Here is a 6,434-nt window from a genome sequence, read left to right on the forward strand (position 1 = left end):
ATCATATTTTAATCAAAGTAAATATGTATTTTCTTGCTTAACACGTATTGAGCACCTACTGTTTACAAAGCATCCTGTACACATAAGTAAATGTTATAATTTTTAATGAAGCAAAATATATATATTACCTCAATAGACTATACACCTGTAATAGGATTTGGCGTGATGGGTATCACCAATATTCACATCATCTGCAAATCATGAGTAAAACAAGTAATTTTTAGTGAATGTCTTTTTGAACAAAAGTGAATGCAGAAGAAATAATAAAAGCAATCATTGATGAGAATATAGAAAGTTAAGCACTAAATCTTATCTAAGGAGTAAAAAACAATACATTCTCCCACTGAACCATAGGTTTATACTTGATCTCATACAATAGCATGTAAATGCAACAACTAGAACCAAAGAATACAGTTGTGGAAACCATCAATAACTCCTATTAATGTTACAGAAACACGTAATTGAAAACAGATCCACTCACATGGAATACTTGGATTTTACTAAATTTGTGCATCTTCTACAAACCCATCAGTAAAGTCACACCACTGAGAACAGTTGGGGTCTGGACATCAAACCACCAAAGAAGCCTAGAAGATTAAAGCTGCCACGTTGAACATTCTGACATCTGTACCCTAGGATGTATTAATACATCTAACTCTGATATGTTTACTCTGTTTACCCTAGGACAAAATAGCTAGAAAAAGTCAGCAGACCTTGGCCAAGGATTCTTTCTCCTTATTTCTTAGCTAGGAGAAAAGATGGAAGAGCTGTTTCTCCTCCATTGATACAGACTACATTTTTACTTCCTTGGATTCAAAGACCGGTTTTTACTAAGCGACTACTAGGGAAACAGCAGGACAGTGCTCAGGGGAAGGCTGAGTCTCATGTCTAGTACTTAAGTGCTCTATCAACTTGCGCAAGTTATTTCACCTCTCTGCTTTAATTTCCTTCATCTGCAAAGTGGGGATAATAACAGTATCTACCTCAGTGGGGACTTGAATGGATGAATGTGACAATGTAAGTAAAGCCCTTATCCCACTGTGAACACGCAATTAACATTCACCTCACTTCCCAACCATCATCAATGACGAAAATGGTGGCTACGAGCCTCATTGTACCTGTTTCCTATAAGAATCCACCAGCCTTTCTGTTCTGACTCCCCTCCCACGGCAGTCTCCTAGTAAGTGAACTGTTTTATTCCATGGCGAACATTCCAACTAAGCCCCTTCTCTGTGACCCCCCAAGGAAAGGGAGAATAAGGCTAGACCCGGAAAGGTATCCTGATGCCCCCTGAGGACATTATGCTAAGTGAAATAAGGCGGTCACAGAAAGACAAATACTGAATGATTCCACTTATGTGAAATATCTAAATGGTCAAATTCATAAAAACAGAGAGTAAAATGGTTGCAGGGGCTTTGGGAACATGGACATAAGGAGTTAGGTAAAAAGTTTCAGTTAGGGCTTCCCTGGTGGCGCAGTGGTTGAGAGTCCGCCTGCCGATGCAGGGGACATGGGTTTGTGACCCGGTCCGGGAAGATCCCACATGCCGCGGAGCGGCTGGGCCCGTGAGCCATGGCCTCTGAGCCTGCATGTCTGGAGCCTTTGCTCCGCAACGGGAGAAAGTTTCAGCTATACAAGATGAAAAAATTCTAGAGATTGGCTGTACAGTCTTGCACCTATAGTTGAATACTGTACACTTAAAATTTTGATAAGAGGGTAAATCTCATGTTATGTGTTTCTTACCATAAAACAAAGGTATCCTGAGATGCTGAGCTGTGCTAAAGAGGTTAGGCCAATAGCAAAAATATGTGCTTTCTATATATTCCATTTGTTTTTGCTAAATCCCTAAGAAAAGAGACCCAAAAGATACTTTCAAAACTTATATTACAGTTAGACATTATCTGACACTTTGTGCCAGATTCTCCCAATCTGTCAGCTGCTGTCTGTTAGAGAAATTTTATGCCCGGAAGCAGTTGGGGCACATAATAATTCATAAGTGTGACTTCCAGGAACACCCACTTCACACAATACCAGCATTAAGCATCCAAACCCCTCAGCTGTAAAATACAAGGAGAATGGCACCAATAGAATGAGGATTTTAAAGGGGCTGTGGTTTCAACAATTTCAAAGCTTTTAATCACGTAACACTTCGTGTTTTCCCAAACATTAATTTCTCAGATTAAGTAGGAGTGTCTAAATTGGTATTGTGAGACCTGGGGAAAAAAATGTGTTTCTTCTAAATTGAAATAGTGACACTATCGACTATTATAAAAGTAAAAAGGGATGGCGAGGAATAAAGTTCTCAGGAATTGGAAATGCATAGCAGAATGATTACAAGTGTGTGTCATGCATTCTGTCATTTCTAATCATACACAGATAAGACTTCCCGTAGGGAAAAAAAGTCTATGAGCATATATGTGCACAATTTCATTCCTGAATTAGGCAGGGAGTATCTTCACTGGCCTCACAAAATAAGGGAGAAACAGCTACATCCTTCGGACGAAGACACTTGAAACAGGAATGAATCAGGGAGTGATGGATTTTAAGTTGACAATTGAAGCTCAGTCTTTTCTTTATCCTTGAATAATAACATAAATGTGAGAAAAACAAAACGTTAAAGACTTTAAACCTAATTAATATGCAGATATACTGTGAAATTTTTCAGAATTCTTCATATTACTGGAGTTTTTAGTTTTTCACTATTGATATTATGGAATGTATTTCTTAACTGACATAATTTTTTTACTGAATATTAATTTCTAAGGTATTTAGAAAATAGAAATAGGTAAGTAAAATAGTTTTAACCTCAGATCTGAAAGAAAATTCTTGCAAGTACAGTATCAGCATTCTCGATATATTTTAAAATAGATATGTACATTTATGTAGCTATCAAGCACTTAATAAATGATGACTACTCAAGGCAATTTGCAAACTATGGTTTCATCAAGATACATGTCAGTGTAAATCAGGGACCTTCAGTTCACCGTTTTTCTGAACAAGTATGCCATAATCTTTGCTAGCTCTGTTTCCGGTTTCCATGAGGCCATCATAAATCTACCACACTGCACGGTCTCCTCAGAACACAGTCACAGATTCAAATGCTTGAAAGTATAGTGAACTATACCTTCAACGAGTCTATATCAGAGTTAGTAATCTCCTTCACCTGTGGGGCATATTTCAACAAAATTGTCATAGAAATGCACCCATCGTGCTTAAAATCTATCCATTATCATCACACTTTATGGAAAACTACCTTTTCTGTCAGCCTAGAAACATGAAATAGGAATGGACACTCCTTTTAATGTCTGTACATAAATGGTTTGTATACAATGTCTACTAAATTAGCCAGGGTGGACTTTGGTGGATTGAATGCAAACATAGATTCAACTGGTATAAAACATTTTTCTCAATTTGTCACTGCTGATATTTAATTTGCTTTGATCTAAAACTGCTAACGTTATCCAAGTGGAAGGAACAACTAAGATTCATTATTTTAGATTTATTTCTAATACTGAAGGTGTCTGCTAAAAAAAAAAGTAAAATAAAATGTATGAAATTATTTAATTTTCATCCTTCAAACTTAAAATGGTATATTAAAATCAGAAAACTGTTTAAACCTTTCCCTTTTCTGGAATTACAGTTTATAGTTTTTTATTTATTGAATGCATTCATAGGCTCCCTGAGGATGTGAAATGTATGGAAATATATGTGCATTACTAAAGAAAGAACTAAATTTATTCTTTCCCCACATCATGCTCTTCTTTGCAGTGGAGGTTTTTAATTCAATACAGAGCTAGAATGAGATGGAGCCAATTTCCTGGTCTATATGTGTGACAAATGCTAAAAGTGGCACAAGATTAACAAATTAGTTGAAGTATAGATCTTAAAAGATTTTTTTCTGTGTCTCTAAATCAAAATTCATATTTTATTTGAAACGAAACCTTCCTTAGAATTCAAGAATGACCAAGGACCTTTTATTTCTCTGTATTTAAGATGAAAAGAGAGGATTTATGACAACATACTTGCAATTTTTTTAAAAGCAAATTTTATTTGTAGGAAAGCTTACAAAGATTATATATTTGGAATATGAAATTATTTTAATTGGAATCCAGTGACTTGGATTAATAATTCCAATGTGTGATTTGGTAAAAAAAAAATAAAAGTTTTTTTTTTTCCAAAATAAAGAGTTATTCCTAAAATAAAAGCATAAAATGAATATCAGGGGTAAAATTGATTTATTTCTGTATTTTTATGAGTAAAAATAATGTTTACAATGTTAGGTCCCAGATAAATTTGCTTTGATTTTAAACTTGCTTTTCTAATAACATTTCTTATATTTAATTTTAAGTGAAAACTATCAAAGCTTGGCTGTTTTACCTAACTTCAGAATTATGTGTTGATATATATCTAACACCAAACAATAAAAACATCTGTGACAATAAAAGCATGGAACAGTTGTGGAATTGTTTAATTTAAGAGAAAATGGCTATGTTTGATAATCACGTGTCCATGAATAGATTTCTCCTCTTTGTCGAGAAACTTATATTTTGCAATTTTTTTTTTCTTAAAGGAACCAACGTATGATGTGTAAGGGATTTTTAAAAAGGTATTCTGAAATACATGTTTTGGATTTAGCTCACTTATTCAGGTTGAAAGCTTTGTCACATAGCCCACCTGTTTTGCTTGGGCTTAAATTATGTAAAAATACAGCATCTTAAAGCAAGCACAGTCTTACTTGTTGTACCCAAACACTATAACATGCTTAAAATTCAAGAAGAGTTCTGTGCAGGTTGTATGTCTCAGTCACCCAATCTCCTTCCACATATCTGTTCATGTTGACAGACTATGTCATAATACATCAACAGAAAGATCAGCACAGAAGAACAAAATTTCATCGCCTGACAGCAAGAGGAAAACTGATTTTCAGTATTAAATTAGTACAAATATACCATTACCTCACTTCCAATAAGTCTACTACCTTTAAAAAATAAGGCGTCTGCTATAATCACAAGTATATGCAAAGGCAATTACGTTCGTTTATTTCTTTGGTATCACCCTTTGACTGACAGCCTATTTTCATTTATCTTTTACAAGTTATTTTATTTGTTGTATCTTGGAAACAACTTAGAAAATTTAAAAAAATACAATTTCTTCCTGAGACATGAAATATTACATATGTAAAAATATATATCTGCCAAATGTTTGGAAGACAATCTCTCCTAGACTAATCATGAGCAGAAACCTTCTGGCCATTGAAATGGAAATGGGTATTTAAGCTTTTGAGAAAAGTTCGGTACCTTTTTCATATAACATCTTGCTCTGTTTGGATTTCAGGAGAAATTTACCAATACCTGTAATCAATAATGTCTTTTGCAGCCTAGGACATCATCTGCCACTTAGGCTTTTAATTTTGCCCCTGTTTGAACACCCTGCAACATATGCACTTCTCTTTTGTCTATTATCCTAGAGTTGTGCTATTCCCAAATATTGACATCATCTACTTTTATCAGCATTAACTGCTCTGAAGCTTCCCAGGCTCATGCTCGGCTCTATTTCTCCCTATTGATTATCTTCCTCACTCCAGCAGGTAGCTAGCCAGCGAGGCTGTCCTGAGAAATAGCTTCCAATGACTTTATGCGCACAATTTACACGGAATTGTTTAAAGAAGATATTAGCCTCAGTACAAATCAGTGAACCTCCTTTAGTCAATACTGCACAATTCCGCTGTTGGCACCCTGTCACATGTTTGACTTTACAGTCAGCTGCTGCACCCAATCTGCACATTAGCCATAGTATTTAGTTTCATATTAAAATGAAGCTGGGTTTTTTGCTTTTGATTTTCTTTTTGAAATCTTTTCAGTATACTTTTTACATCACCTCACTGAGCCATGTGATAGTAATATATTTTGAAATACAAAAACCTGAGATTAAATGTTTGATTTTTGACAGTGTCTTAAATATAATAAATTCAAAAGGAAATACTGTTAAGTTAAAATGGAGTGTTTTTCATTAAGTCCAATCAAATGGTAGACAACAAAGGATCTTTTATTTGAGAATATGAAGTGAAAATGAAAACCAGAAAACCTTTACTAAGAAAAGGTCCAGCTAAATTATGTTGGAAGGAGGTCTCCAGATTGAGCTTGGGTGTTTCTTTTGCTAAAAGTGAATTAAACTAAGATATGTTATGAAGAAATATTTTACAAAGAAGCAAAACTTAATGCTTTGTGGAGATGAAAATAAGGTCTAAGGACGGTTGACTTTGAAAATAATTCGAAAGAAAGATCACATATGAAAAAGATTGCCACAGCATCTGATCTTTTCTTATAATCATAACAGGGAAATGTTTGGGGGAAAGTAATGCTGCCATGGCAATGCTGTAAAATTCTAGAAGGGGTGTTTACATTTCAGAATTACCCCTCCTTAAACTACTGGTT

This window comes from Phocoena phocoena, chromosome 17 (assembly GCF_963924675.1).
Source record: "Phocoena phocoena chromosome 17, mPhoPho1.1, whole genome shotgun sequence".
NCBI lineage: Eukaryota > Metazoa > Chordata > Mammalia > Artiodactyla > Phocoenidae > Phocoena > Phocoena phocoena.